Raw genomic sequence first — 15,637 nt, 5'->3', positions numbered from 1 at the left:
AGCGGGGAATCACTTCCTCGGCTACGACAGGACATGCTCTGGTTGCCGCACAGTTTCGGGTGGGGGAAACTTCCACCTACCGTGTAAACAAATCAATTATTACGAGACAGTATTTATTTCCTGTATAGTTTGGCAGTCGTCCCGTGAAATCAATTTATATTTTCTCCCATGACCCTCGCGACCGTGTTTGATGGGGCATTCTAATTTTTATGATTTTTCCCAGATTATGTCGGGCACAGGAAATGCATTGCTGGCATTATTTATCAATGTCTCGTCCCATGCCTGGCCACCACCAATCCTTAGAGACACTATTGATCATGGCATTTCGCCCGGCATGGTTAATGCCGCAGTGCAGTTCCATGAGCATCTTCCTGATACAAGTGGGGTCTGCAACCTTACCGTCCATTCTCCACACCGAGTCTGGATCTGGTGCCCCTCCATGTCTATTCGATTTGTCTTTTCAACATGACTTAAATCTGAAATAATTTTGCAATATCAATATCTTCTTCAGTGATGATACTATTTACTGATTCTCCCTCACTTCAGATGAAACTGTTGCCTCCTGCGTTGCCTTACCACAGAATTATTACCTCTCTGGACATAATCTTTAACTTTCTGATGGCCTTTGACCTTTATTACCGCTGCCACGGCGGGTTTACTCGCTGCGTCTAATAGCAGCCTAATTCGGCCTTCATGTTTCATGGCCTCCCCGCCGGAGATGACAAATCCTCGCCTTCCCCAGGCGGTCAAGTAGTCATGGAGTACTCCAAAAACATATCGGCTGACTGTGTAGATATTTACTCGCATGCCTTCAGCTAACTGGAGGGCTTCTGCCAGGGCAGTGAGTTTTGCCACTTGTGCAGAAAGTCCTCCGTCCAGTCTCCGAATTAGGACAGGGTGAAGCGCTCCATTGACCACCGCCCAACCTGTATGTGGGGACATTTGGAGATATTTGCTGGATCCACCCACATGAAAGAATAAATCGGGGTCCTCGAGTGTGATCTCACATATATTACGGTGTGAGTCTTCCCACTCTCGGGTGTGTCACTCATTTGTGGTCAGGTGACCATCTGCAGGGTCCTCCCCTGTGTCTCGTACTATTTTAACGGTCTCATCATTGGAGAGTGTAACTGCCTCCCATTTAGCCTGCTTACATTGGGTTATGGTTAGGGTTAGGGTTAGGATCTCAGTTTTCCGGTGTTGAGCATTTCTACCAGCTTGTGTTTAGTGTGCTGTATAATTTCCCCGATTATCACTACCGGTTCACCGATTTTCTCTGCCTACCTTGTGAAATCCAGAGCTGCCACACACTGGAACAAACCGACTGGCACGAGTGGCTTTTGGGTTGAGTAATAGGCTTGAGGACGCATCCGGTCCCCATACATCTGAGTGATCGGCGCCCTGTAGAATACTTCCTGATTTTCGCCGTAACTGTGGAAAGATATGACGATGTTCGGGAGACCCAGGCCAGGCACAGATATTAAGTCTACTTTCAGATTATCATATGCTATTTCCTGCTCCGGGCCCCACTCTACACATTGTAGGGTGTGTTTCCCCCCTTTTACCAGTTTCTGCATTGGGTTAACTATGGCTGCGAAATTGGCTATAACGCTTCTGCAGCAATTAAGGAATTCCAGTACTTTCCATACCACTCGGAGCGTCTTTTGACGGGACATGATTCTCATAGCTTCTTTCCTATCTCCAGACATTGTTCCAGTCCCTTTTGCTTTCACATGTCCCAAATATTGACCCATCTGGGCTTTCTTGGCATTGATTTTAATCCCGCCCTTTGTAGGGTTTCAGGATTTCTATGAGAACGTAGAAATATAGAAACATAGAAAATAAGTGCAGGAATAGCCCATTCGGTCTTTGAGCCTGCAACACCATTCAATGAGTTCATGGCTGAATATGCAACTTCAGTACACAATTCCTGCTTGCTTCCCCGAGTAGTAAGGACTACATCTAACTCTTTTTTTTAATATATTTAGTGAATTGACCTCAACAACTTTCGATGGGAGAGAAATCCACAGGTTCACCACTCTCTGGGTGAAGAAGTTTCTCCTCATCTTCGTCCTAAATGGCTTAACCCTTGTCCTTAGACTGTGACCCCTAGTTCAGGACTTCCCCAACATTGGGAACATTCTTCCCACATCTAACCTTATTGAAACCGTCGGAATTTTAAACGTTTCTATGAGACCCCTCTCATTCTCCTGAACTCCAGTGAATAAAAGCCAAGTTGATCCAGTCTTTCTTGATATGTCAGTCTCGCCATCCCGGGAATCAGTCTGGTGAACCTTCGCAGCACTCTCTCAGTTGCAGCAATGTCCTTCCTCAAGTAAGGAGACCAGAACTGTACACAATACTCCAGGTGTGGCCTCACCAAGGCCCGGTACAACTGTAATAACATCTCCCTGCCCCTGTACTCGAATCCCCTCGCTATGAAGGTTCAACGTGGCATTTGCTTTCTTAAACGCCTGCTGTACCTGCATGCCAACTTTCAATGACTGATGTAGCATGACACCCAGATCTCGTTGCACCTCCCCTATTCCTAATCTCTCACCATTCAGATAATAGTCTGTCTCTCTGTTTTTACCACAAAGTGGATAAACTGAGATTTATCCACATTACACTTCACCTGCCATGCATTTGCCCACTCACATAACCTATCCAACTCACTCTGCAGCCTCATAGCATCCTCCTCGCAGCTCACACTGCCACCCAACTAAGTTTTATCCGCAAATTTGAAGATACTACATTTAATCCCCTCGTCTAAATCATTAACATAAAATGTAACCGGCTGGGGCCCCAGCACAGAATCGTTGGTACCCCACTAGTCACTGCCTGTCATTCTGAAAAGCACCCATTTATTCTTGCTCGACAAAAGCAGGTAAGTTCTGCTGCAACTGTACAGGGTATTGGAGAGGCCACACCTTCAGTACTGCGTCCAGTTTTCTTCTCTGTATTTAATGAAGGATATTCCTGCATTGGAGGCTGTTCATTGAAGTTTTAGTAGGTTGATTCTGGAGAGGCGTTGGTTGACTTATGAGGACTGTTAACATAGAAACATAGAAACATAGAAAATATGTGCAGTACTAGGCCATTCGGTCCTTAGAGCCGACACCACCATTCAATAAGATAATGGCTGATCATTACCTCAGTACCCTTTTCAAGCTTTTCTCTCCATGCCTCTTGATCCCTTTAGCAATAAGGGCCATATATAACTCCCATTTAAATATATCCAATGAACTGGCATCAACAACTCTCTGGGGCAGGTAATTCCACAGTTTAAAAAGTCTCTGATCGAAGCAGTTTCTCCTCATCTCAGTCTTAAATGGCCGATCACTTTTCCCAAAACATTGTCCCCTGGTTCTGGACGTCCCCAGTATCGGGAACATTCTTCCCGAATCTAACCTGTCCAGTCCCTTCAGAATCTTATAACGTTCTGCGAGATCCCCTCTCATCCTTCTGAACTCGAGTGTATAAAGGCTCAGTTGATCCAGTCTCTCCTCATATGTCAGTCACGTCTTCCCGGGAATCAGTGCAGTCAACATTCGTATCACTCCCTCAATAGCAAGATCGTCCTTCCTCAGATTAGGAGACCAAAACTGAATACATTACTCCAGGTGAGGCCTCTCCAAGGCCCTGTACAGCTGCAGTAAGAGCTCTCTGCTCCTACACCCAAATCTCCTAGCTATGAAGGCGAAGTTAACAATTGCATTCTACAACGCCTGCTGTACCTGCATACCAACCTTCAATGACTGATGACCCATGACACCCAGGTCTCGTTGCACCTCCTCTGTTCCTAGATGCCGCCATTCATGTAATATTCTGCTTCGTGTTTTTGCCCCCAAAGTACATAACCTCACATTTACCCACATTGTACTGCATCTGCATGCATTTGCCCACTCACCTAACCTGTCCAATCAAATCCGCCTCATAGCTCACAACGTCACCCAGCTAAGTGCCATCTGCAAACTTGGAGATGTTACACTCAATTCCTTCATTTAAATCAGTAATGTATATCGTAAAGAGTTGGGGTCCCAGCACTGAGCCCTTTGGCACTCCACTAGTCACTGCCTGCCATTTTGAAAAGGAACCGTTTATCCCAACTCTCTGCTTCCTATCTGCCAACTACATCTCTTTCCAAGTCAGTACATTCCCAGCAATATATCGTGCTTTGATTTTGCTCAACAATCTCTTGTGTTAGACCTTGTCAAAAGCCATTTGAAAGTCAAATTACACCACATCCACTGGTTCTCCCTTGGCCACTCTCCTCGTTACATCTTCAAAGAATTCCAGAAGATTTGTCAAGGAATATTTCCCTTCCATAAATCGATACTGACTTGCTCCAATTCTGTCACTGCTTTCCAAATGTGCTGCTATTTCATCCTTAATAATTGATTCCAAAATTTTCCCCACTACTGATGGCTCGATAACCTGTCTATGTTTACCAGATTTCCCTCGCCCTCGCGTTTTAAAAAATGGCGTTACATTAGCTGCGCTCCAGTCCATAGGAACTGAAACAGATTATGTAGACTGTTGAGAAATGAACACCAATGCATCCACTATTTCTAGGGCCACTTCATTATGTACTCTGGGAGGCAGACTATCAGGCCCCGGCAATTTATCGGCCTTCAATCCCATCAATTTCCCGAACACAATTTTCCACCTCATCAGGATAGCCTTCAGTTCGTTATTCTCACGAGACCCTCGGTCCCCTCGTACTTCCGGAAGTCTATCTATTTCTTCCTTCATGAAGACAGACCAAAGTATTTGTTCAATTTGTCAGCCATTTCCTTGTTCCTCATTATTAATTCACCAGAATCCGACTGCAAGGGACCTACGTCAGTCTTCACTAATCTTTATCTCTTCAGATATCAATAGAAGCTTTTGCTGTACCTTTATTGCACGCATCCCTTATTTCATTTTTGATGCTGTCCCCAAATTCACTGCAACTGGTTGGTGGTCTGCACACAACTCCACGAGCGTTTTCTGCCTATTTTACCATCACCTGAAAACCTCTTAATCATAACCCCTATATTCAAGTTTAAATCATTGATAAATACCATAAAAACAATGGACCTCGCACTGAAAACTGCAGAAACCCTTGGAAACTTCCTTCCAGTCACAAAAACACCCAGCAAACATTGCCCTTTGCTTCCTGCCTCTGAGCCAAATGTGTAAACATTTTGACACCTCGCCGTGGATCGCATGGGAATTTATTTTCATGATCAGACTGCCATATGGAACCTTAGCGAAACCATTTAATAAAATCAATATTCAGTACATCATACGCACGACTTCATCGACACACCTGGTGAACTCCTCCAAAAATGTAACCAAGTTATTCAAACGCGATCCTTCCTTATCATATCGTGCTGACTGTCCTGATTAACCAGTGTCTTTAGAAATGTAGAAAATTTACAAACTTTCAATGCTATCCTGCTTTTACGGGAATACATCATTAATTAACTGATGATCTTCATTTGCAAAACTAAAGCAATTTTAATTTAAGGAAAGTCCTGAATTGAATAATTTGCTTGTGCTTTGCAATTTACCTCTTAAATAATAAACCATTTTAGACATTGTGATTTAATGGTCTGCTTCATTATGTACATTGCTGCTAACATTTACATGGGACTGGGGAAACTTTGATAGAGACTTCGAGCAAGGGAATGGTAATTGTGGAACACCAAAGAAAATATACATTCTGGAAGAAGAACATCGACAACAAATGTGACCCCAACAGCCACAAATAAGATTAAATGCTGAGACACTTTCAGCAAAAAATTACTTTCCCAAACATTTCTCCGACCGATACTTCACAAAACAAAAATGATGCTTTTAAAGTCATTAATCCCGAATTTACGCGAACCCGAATCTTGTGAATCAGATGACTGTAGTTTTGCAGAAACAATCCACATCCCTTTACAATATTCTGTTTACTTCCACACTATTAAATATGCCACGAACTGATATAATCACAGTCTAATGAAAATATTACATCACGGAAGAAGACAATTCGGCCGGTCGAGCCCATGACAGCTATCAAGTAGTCCCACTCCCCTGTCATTTGCCTGCAGACGTGGATTTTCTTTTCCTTGAAATACATATCCAACTACTTTTTGAATTATATGATTGACCACTTATAAGAAAGGAGGGGGAGAGAAAACGGGTAATTATACACGGTTTAGTCTGACATCAGTAGTGGGGAAAATGTTGGAATCAATTATTAAAGATGAAACAGCAGCACATTTGGAAAGCAAATCGGTCCAAGTCAGCATGGATTTATGAAAGGGAATTCCTTCTTGACAAATCTTATAGAATCTTTTGAGGATGTAACTGGCAGAGTGGACATGGGCGAACCAGTGGATGTGGTGTATTTGGACATTCAAAATGCTTTTGACAGGTTCCCACACAAGAGATTGATGTGCAAAATTAAAACACATGTTATTGGGGGTAATGTACCGAAGTGGATAGTGAACTGGTTTGAAGGCAGGGAGCAGAGAGTCGGGATAAACGGGTCCTTTCAGAATGGCAGGCAGTGACCAGTGCGGTACCGAAGGGCTCAGTGCTGGTACCCCAACGATTTACAATATACATTAATGATTTAGATGAGGAATTTAGTGTAATATCTCCAAGTTTGAAAACAAATGGAACATAGCTATATGGTAATGTAGGCTGATAGTAGGACGCTCAAAGGCTGCAGGATGAAGTGGACCGGTTCGGTGAATGGGCAAACGCGTGGCAGGTGCAATATAATGTGGATAAATGTGAGGTTATCCACTTTGATGGAAAAAAACCCGAAGGCAGAATGTTATCTGAATGGCGGCAGATTAGGAAACGGGTAGTTGCAGCGATACATGGGTGCCATCTTACATCAGCCATTGCATGCAGTTTCAGCAGGTGAGGAAGAAGGCAAGTGGTATGTTTGCCTTAATAGCTGGGGGAATTGAGTATAGGAGCAGAGAGGACTTACTGCAGTGGTACAGGGCCTTAGTGAGGACTCACCAGGAATATTGCGTTCATTTTTTCTCCTAATCTGAGAAAGGACGTTCTTGCTATTGAGGTAGTGCAGCGAAGGTTCACCAGACTGATTCCCGGGATGGCAGGACTGACACACGAGGAGAAACTGGATGGACTGCGCCTTTATTCACTGGAGTTTAGAAGGATGACAAGGCATCGCATCGAAGGATATAAAATTCTGATGGTACTGGAAAGGAAGATATCGGAAAAATGTTCCCGATGTTGGTGAAGTCCAGAATCAGGGGATATCAAGTAAGGATAAGGAATAGGACTGAGATGATGGAGAAACATCTTCACTAAGAGAGTGTGAACCTGTGGAATTCCTTGCCGCAGAGAGTTGTTGCAACCAGTTCATTGGATATATTGAAGAGGGACTTAGATATGGCACTTACGGCTAAGGGGATTAAGGGGTATGGAGAGAAAGCAGGAAATGGGTACTGACGTGAATGATCAGCCATGCTCTTATTGAATGGTGCTGCAGGCTCGAAGGGCCGAATGGCCTCCTACTGCACCTGTTTCCTGGGTTTCTATGTTTCCTTGTTTCTATTCAGATGGTTGATAGCATTCATTTATGAGCTGACAGAAATCAATAAGTTGCTGTCTGTCGCTGTTGAGGAAAGAGAGAACCAGCTGGTATATCACTACGGCCATGTCAATCTGAAAAAGTCTACTCTCGGAGGCGAGGCAGACTAAAGACCGGTAACTATTTGCAATGAGACCGACTGTGATTACCAGGTAGTATAGACTTTTGCTGCCACCACAGTCTGCTCACAATATTCACACTGGCTTCAACCAATAAACGAACAGTTTGCTTCTCACCCTCGCCTTATTTTTCAAAACCTTTGTTGCCCATTCTCCTGCTACCATAAAAAATAAAGGACGTCTACACAAAACCAAACAAAATACACAGCAAAAAGGTAACCGAGCAAAACAACTTATGCAAACCAATAAGTTCTTGACAACGAAAGCTTCCTCGACCAAACTGAGACATTGTGCTATAATTATCACATGTTGCTTATTTCTGCAACAAAGTAGAGACACGTCTGATTAATACTTGCATAGGAGTCTCAAACCAGGTGCACTATGCGTTTCCAATTAATATATGTTGTCGCTGCCTTCTTTCAGCACTCCATTTGAATTTCAATCCTGCGCTTTCAACAAATCTCTCTGTCGCTATCGCTCTCCCTCTCACTCTCACTCTCCTTTTCGCTATCTCTCTTTCTCTCTCCCTTTCTCCCTCTATCTCTCTCTCTCTCTCTCTCTCTCCTCTCTCTCTCTCGATCTCTCCGTCTCTCTCTATCTCTATCTCTCTCGCTCTCTCCAATAGCCTCAGGCCTGATTTGTAATTGCAATGGAGGCTCTGGCTTATTGTTTTTAAATGTTAGCGTAAGAGGACGCTAAGATAGACAGAAAACAAGGAGGAAAGGCAGGTAAAAGGAAACGTAAGATGTGCAAATGCTTCCGAGCTGTTCGATAGCATTCAAGTATAAGCTGACAGAGAGCAATAAGCTGTTGTCTGTCGCAATATGTGTCAAGAGAGAGCCAGCTGTTAGATACCAACGGGCATACCAGTCTGAAATATCTGCTTTCCGGTGCGAAATAGAGTAAGGCCTGGTTAATATTTGGAAGGGAGACAGACTCGGAATGTCAGGTGCTGTCGACACTTGCTGCCACCATAGGATGTTCGCAACATTCACACTGCCGTCCAACAATCAACAAGCTGTTTACTTCTCCCTCCTGCAATCAATTTCTCTCTCACCCTCTCCCCTTATTATTCCAAGTCATTGCTGCACATTCTTCTGCTGCCATAGAAAGTCACACAACTAAACAAAAGATACAGCAACAAAATAACCGAGCAAATCACACAGAAACCATTAAATCCTTCTCATCCAAACCATCCAAGATCAAACTCAGACATTGCGCTATAACTTCCATACCGTAGCTCATTTCTCTAGCAAAATAGGGACAGGTCTGAGTTGTACTTGGATAGGATTCTTAATACCATGTGCACGGCTTGTACTTTTAGTCGAGCGAGTTGCTGCCTTCATTCAGCACTCCATTTGTTGCTATTTACTCCGCTTTTTCAACAACTCTCGCTCTCGCTCTTGCACTCGCTCTCTCTCTCTCTCTCTCTCGAATAGCCACAGACCTGATTTGTACTAGCAATGGAGGCTTGGGCTTGAACATTGTGTGTGGGTTCGCGAGAGATGGCGCGAAGAGAGATTAAAAACAAGGTGAGGAGGCATGTAAAAGGAAATGTAAGATGTACAAATTCTTCTGAGCTGTTAAATAGCATTCATGTAGGAGCTGACAGGAAGCAATAAGAGTTGTCTGTCGCTCTTTGAATAAAGAGAGAGCCAGATGTTATATCGCTACGGCCATGCCAGTCTGAAAATATCTGATCTCGGATGCGAAGCAGCATAATGCCTGATTTTTATTTGGAATGGAGACCGACTGCAAATACCAGATGCTGTAGACTTTTGTAGTATCCACAGGATGCTCGCAACTTTCATACAGCCGTCAAACAATCAACAAGCTGTTCGCTTCTCCCTGCTGCATTATATTTCTCTCCCACTCTCTCCTTTTATTTTTCTAAGTCTTTGTTGCTCATTATCCTGCTGCCATCGAACCTCAAGAGGGTCCACACACAACTAAAGAAAAAACAGTGCAACAAAATAACCGAGCAAAACAGCACACATAAACCATCCTCGATCAAACTGGCCGTTTCTGTCCTTGGCCGAAGGAACCCCGTACCGTGCCCGAAGGCCCACCGCCTAATCAGAAACATCATCAATATTAACATTGCTCCAAAGCAGATGCAGTCCCACAAAAATTTAATGACGTGGCACTTCGCTACCATGCGAAGAGATCCATATACAGCCAGCGTCTCACAGCCAATCTGGCGTGCCTTGATGACCCTGAGATGCTGCATCCCCATAGCGCTTGGTCTGCCCATCCAGGCTTCTATATAAAGTGTCTGTGAAGAGACACTTCGTCACTCAACCGGAAAACACTAGGACTGGTTTGAAGAAAATGATCGAAGAACTAATAAATCAAAGCACAAAACATTTCTGAGCATCAAGCAACAGCGCAACTCGGGAGCGGCAAAACAATGTTATATACGGCTGAAGGCTCAGGTCCAACAAGAAACCGTGTCCTAAAGAACAGGTGGTGGATGGAGAAAGCAGACGAGATACAAAAACGGGTCGATAGCCACGATATCCGAGGATTCTTCGCTGCAGTCAAGGCTACCAATGGTCCAAACGCCCAAGGCCCCAACCCACTCATGGCGAAGAACGAGGAAACACTCATCAAGGACACCGATGCTGTCAGGGCCTGATGGAACGAACACTTTGAAGATCTCCTCAATCGGGATCTGCCTTTGTCTCGAGTGTTCTCGATTCCATCCCGCAGAATGCGACCCACCATCAACTCAGTGAAACTCCAACCTTGCTCGAGGTAGGTTAACCATAAAACTGCTTAAGAATAACAAGGCTACGGGTGCGGATGGATTCCGTGCTGAGGAGTTAAAACATGGCGGAGAGTCGCTGTTGGCGCAGACAAATGAACTCATCGCTCTCATCTGGAGGGAGGAGAGCATGCCGGGAGATCTGAGAGATACAGTGACTGTGACCATTTTTTAAAAAGTTGGACAAGTCCGACTTTGGCAACTACAGGGGAATCTCCCTGCTTTCATCCACTGGGAAAGATGTCGCCCGAGTTCCCCTCAATCGTCTTCTCCCAGTGGCTACGGAGCACCTCCCGTAATCACAATGCGGATTTCTCCCCGACGGGGCACAACAGACATGATCTTTGCAGCGCGCCAGCTGCAGAAAAAATGCAGAGAGCAGCGTCAACCCTTATAGATAGCCTTTTTTGATCATACAAAGGCCTTTGACATGGTCAATGATGAGGGTCCATGGAGCGTCCTCCTCCGTTTCGGATGCCCCCAAAAGTTTAGCAAAATCCTGCTCTTGCTTCACGATGACAGGCAGGCCATGATCCTTAACAATGGATCCACGACAGGACCAAATGACCTACGCACCGGGGTTAAACAGGGCTGCGTAATCGTTCCGACCCTCTTTTGAATCTTCCTCGATGCCACGTTCCACCTAACAACCAACTCGCTCCCCGCTGGATTGGCATTAAACTACAGAACCAGAGGGAAACTAGTTAACCTAAGCTGCCTCCAACCCAGGTCCAAGATCCCGCCAACATCTGTCATTGAGCTGCAGTATGTGGACGATGCCTGCGACTGTGTACATTCAGAGGCTGAAGTCCAGGATATCGTCAATGTATTCACTGAGGCATATTGAAGAATGGGCCTTTCGCTTAACATCCGTAAGACAAAGGTCCTTCACCAGCCTGTCATCGCCACACAGCACTGCCCTCCGTGATCAAGATCCACTGCGCAGCACTGGACAAGATGGAACATTTCCGAAATCTCGGGAGCATCTTATCACCAAAGGCAGACATTGATGCGGAGATTCAGCATCGCTTTCGGTGCACCAGCGCAGCCTTCGGCTGCCACCGGAAAAGAGTGCTTGAAGACCAGGTCCTCTAATCTACCATCAAACTCATGTTCTACAGGGCTGTAGTAATACCCGCCCGCCTGTATGGGTCGGAAGCATGGACGATGTACAGCAGGCACCACAAGCCACTGGCAATATTTCAACAACGATGTCTCCGCAAGATCCTGCAAATCACCTGGGAAGGCAGGCGCTCCAACGTCAGTGTCTTCGAGCAGGCTAACATCCCCAGTATTGAAGCACTGACCACACTCGATCCACTTCGCTGGGCAGGGCCCAGAGTACACATGCCAGAAACAAGATTCCCAAAGCAAATGCTTTATACGGAGCTCCTTTATGCTAAACGAGCCAAATGAGGCCGCTGGAAACGTTATAAGACACCCTCCAAGCTTCGCTGGTAAATGTGACAGTACCACTGAAACTTGGGAGATCCTGGCCGCAGACCGCCCGAGGTTGAGAAAGTCAATCTGGGATTGAGCTCTTCGAATCTCAACGCAAAGAGCATAAATAGGCCAAGCGCAAGCAGCAGAAAAAGCGCGCGGCAAACGAGCCCCACCGACCACTTCCCTCGACGAATGTCTGTCTGTCCCACATCTAACAGGGTCTGTGGCTCACGTATCGGATGGTTCAGCCATCAAAGACCTCTCTTTTGGAGCGGAAGCAAGTCCTCCATCATTCCGTGGGACTGCCGATGATTGATTGATTGTGGTCAATCTGGGACATTGCGTTATAACTGCCACAGCGTAGCACATTGCTGCAACAAAGTATGGTCAGATCTGATTCGACTCAGAACGGAATCTTAATACCAGGTATACTATGCTTTTCCTATTAGTCGAGGTTGTCACTGCCTTCATTCAGCACTTCATTGCTGTTCGTTCCTGCGCTTTCTACAATTCTTTCTCTCTCTCTCTCTCTAATAGGCACAGGTCTGATTTGTACATAGCAATGGAGCCTCGGGTTTATAGCTTGGGTGTGTGTTAGCGAGAGATGGCTGGAAGACAGACCGAAACAAGGATGGTAAGTCAGGTAAAAGGAAATGTAAGAAGTACAAATGCTTCCCAGCTGTTTGATCGCATTCAGCTCTTTGATAGCATTCATGTATCAGCAGACAGAAAGTGAAAAGCAGCTGCCTGTGGCTCTCTCAGTAAAGAGAGAGCGAGCGGTTAGATATGTACGGCAATACTTGTTTAAAACACCTGATTTCGTCATATCTCGAATGCCATGCAGAGTAAGGCCTGGTAAGTATTAGAAGGGAGATCTCCTCGGAACACCAGGTGCAGAAGGCTTTTGCTGCCGCCAGAGTGCGCTCATGGTTCTGCAAACCCACTGCCGATAACTTATCAACAACATTTTTGGTGCTCTCTCTCTCATTTTCCTTTCACCATTTCTTTGCTGCACAATCCCCTGCTGCTACACAAATGCAAGCGGGTCGACGCTGGTGTCGAAAGAACGCAGAAGAACAAAATAAGATTGCTAAAATCATAAGGTGGCGCAGGGGCACCAGGACGCAGCAGCACAGAGAAGAGAAAAGGTGCATCGAAACCTGGGAGGGACAACAGCAACAGAACAAAGAATAGTGTAGGAAGAGCAGCAATTCAATGCAGGAAAAAAGCAAAGCTAACTACCATGCTGCTGGAATGCATGTGTTTTAATGTGAAGAGTGTTACAAATGAGATTGACGAGTTGCAGGCGCCACTTGCCATATGCGGATCTGAAATGTGGCGAAAACAGAGAACAGGCTTAAAATGGGAAAGACTGGAAAGTAAAGAATCCTGGCGATTTGGGGCGGTGAAATCTTTTTTCGAGGGAGTTCAGATTTGGGGATGGGGAGCTTTGCGGGAGAGCGCTTTGAGGGGTGAGTGATTTCGAAGTTGGTGAGCGTGAGATTTGCGAGTGAGTGAGTGAGTGATTTGGTGGTGAGTGAGGGAATGGTGAAAATCAGGTACTTGTATAGCTTGAGGCAAGGCAATGACGGGGGTAGGGCTTATAGTTTTTTTACGTGAGAGGAGACCAGCAAGAGGTGGGAGTGGCAGAAAGAAAATAGTGAAATGAAAATTGAGTGCTGATTACTTCTGTAAATGCATGGAATGAGATAAAGAAATGATTAACAGACGTATCTCCATTTAATTAAAGAGAAAGCCAATGTGCCGATGCCTACGTCCACAATATTCTGGAAAAGCATGATCTCGTCTAATCTGGAAAAATAAATAGAAGCCGACGTGATTAAAACTTGGATGGGAGACCGCATGGGAATACCAAATGCAGTAAGCTGTTGCTGCCACAACACGCTGCTCATGCTTCTGCAAACACACTGAACTTAATCCACCAACAACAGTTTTGCTGCTCTCCCTCTCACTTTCTTTCACCATTTCCTTCATGCAATCTCTACTGCTGTTACGCAAATGCAAGAGGGTCGACGCAGGGTGTGAAAGAACGCAGAACAACAAAATAAAATAGCAAAAAAACACTTGCTGGCGGCGGGGCACCAGGACCCAGCAGCAGAGAGGAGAGAAAAGGTGTATCGAATCCTGGGAGGGACAAAGAGCAACAGAAAAAAGAATAGTGTAGGAAGAGCAGCAATTTAATGCAGGATTAATACAAAGCCAACTAGCATGCTGCTCGAATGCATGTGTGTTAATGTGAGCGTGTTACAAATCAGATTGACCAGTTGCCGGCGCCACTTGCCATATGGCGTTCTGAAATGGGACTATAACAGTGAGCTGGTTAAACAATGGATAGGATTCGAAGTAAAACAATCCTGGCAATTTGGCGGCGCTGGAAGCTTTTTTGGCGGGATGTGAGATTTGGGGATGGGGAGATTTGGGGAGATTTAGGGAGAGAGCGATTTGAGGTGGTTAGAGACTTCGAGTTTGGCGAGCGTGAGATTTGGGGGTGAGTGAGTGAGTGAATTGTGAGTGTGTGAGGGAATGGTGAGAGTCAGGTAGCTTTGAACCTTGAGGCAAGTTAATGAAGGGTGTTGGACTTGTGGTTTGTTTGTGTGGGATGCAGTGCAGAAAGAGCTATGGGTGGCATAACGAAAATGGTGAACTGAAAATTAAGTGCTGATTACTTGTATGAATGCGCAGAACGAGAAAAATAAGTGAAGAACAGCCGTATGTGCTTTTAAGTAAAGTGAAAGTCAGTGCGCTGAGGCCTTCGGCAACGCTAGTCTGAAAACGCCCGATTTCTTCTGAATTCGGAAGCAAAACAGATTCAGGTCCTGGTTCGTACCTGGATGGGAATCCACCTGGGAATATCAGGTGCAGTCGGCTTTTGCTGCCGCCTCAGGCCGCTCATGGTTCTGCACACACAATGCCGTGAATCCATCAACATCCTTTGTGCTGCTCTCTCTCTCACTTTACTTTCACCATTTCTTTCCTGCTCATTCTCTTGCTGCTACAAAAATGCAAGGGGGCCGACGCAGGGAGCGAAAGAACGCAGAACAAAATTAAGTAGAGAAAAACCACACGCTGGCGGAGGGGCACGAGGACGCAGCAGCAGAGAGGGGAGATCAGGTGCATAGAAACCTGCGAGGGACAACAGCAACAGCACAACGATTAGTGTAGGAAGAGCAGTAATTTAATGCAGGTAAAAAGCAAATCCAAATGGCATGCTGCTGGACTATATGTGTGTTAATGTGAGGAATGTTACAAATCAGATTCGAGAACTGAAGACGCCACTTGTGGTTGTGAAATGTGGCTATAAGCGAACTGGCTTTAAAATGGGTAAGATTGGAAATTAAACAATCCTGGCGATGTGGGGGCGGTGGAAGCATTTTTTCGCAGGAGGAGAGGTTTGGGGATGGGGACATTTGGGGGGAAAGCGATTTGAGGCGTGAAAGATTTCGAGGTTGGCGAGCGTGAGTTTTGAGAGTGAATGAGTGAATGATTTATGGGTGAGTGAGTGAATGGTGAAAGTCATATAGTTTTGAAGCTTGAGGCGAGGCAATGAAGGGATAGGGCTTGTAGTCTGTTTGTCTGTGATGCAGAGACGCAAGACGTGGGGATGGTGGAAAGAAAATGGTGATATGAAAATTGAGTGCTGATTACTTGCATGAATGCATAGAATGGGAAAAAGAAATG

The sequence above is a fragment of the Pristiophorus japonicus genome, chromosome 28, assembly GCF_044704955.1.
Source record: "Pristiophorus japonicus isolate sPriJap1 chromosome 28, sPriJap1.hap1, whole genome shotgun sequence".
NCBI lineage: Eukaryota > Metazoa > Chordata > Chondrichthyes > Pristiophoridae > Pristiophorus > Pristiophorus japonicus.
Note: the sequence above shows the minus strand (reverse complement) of the source record.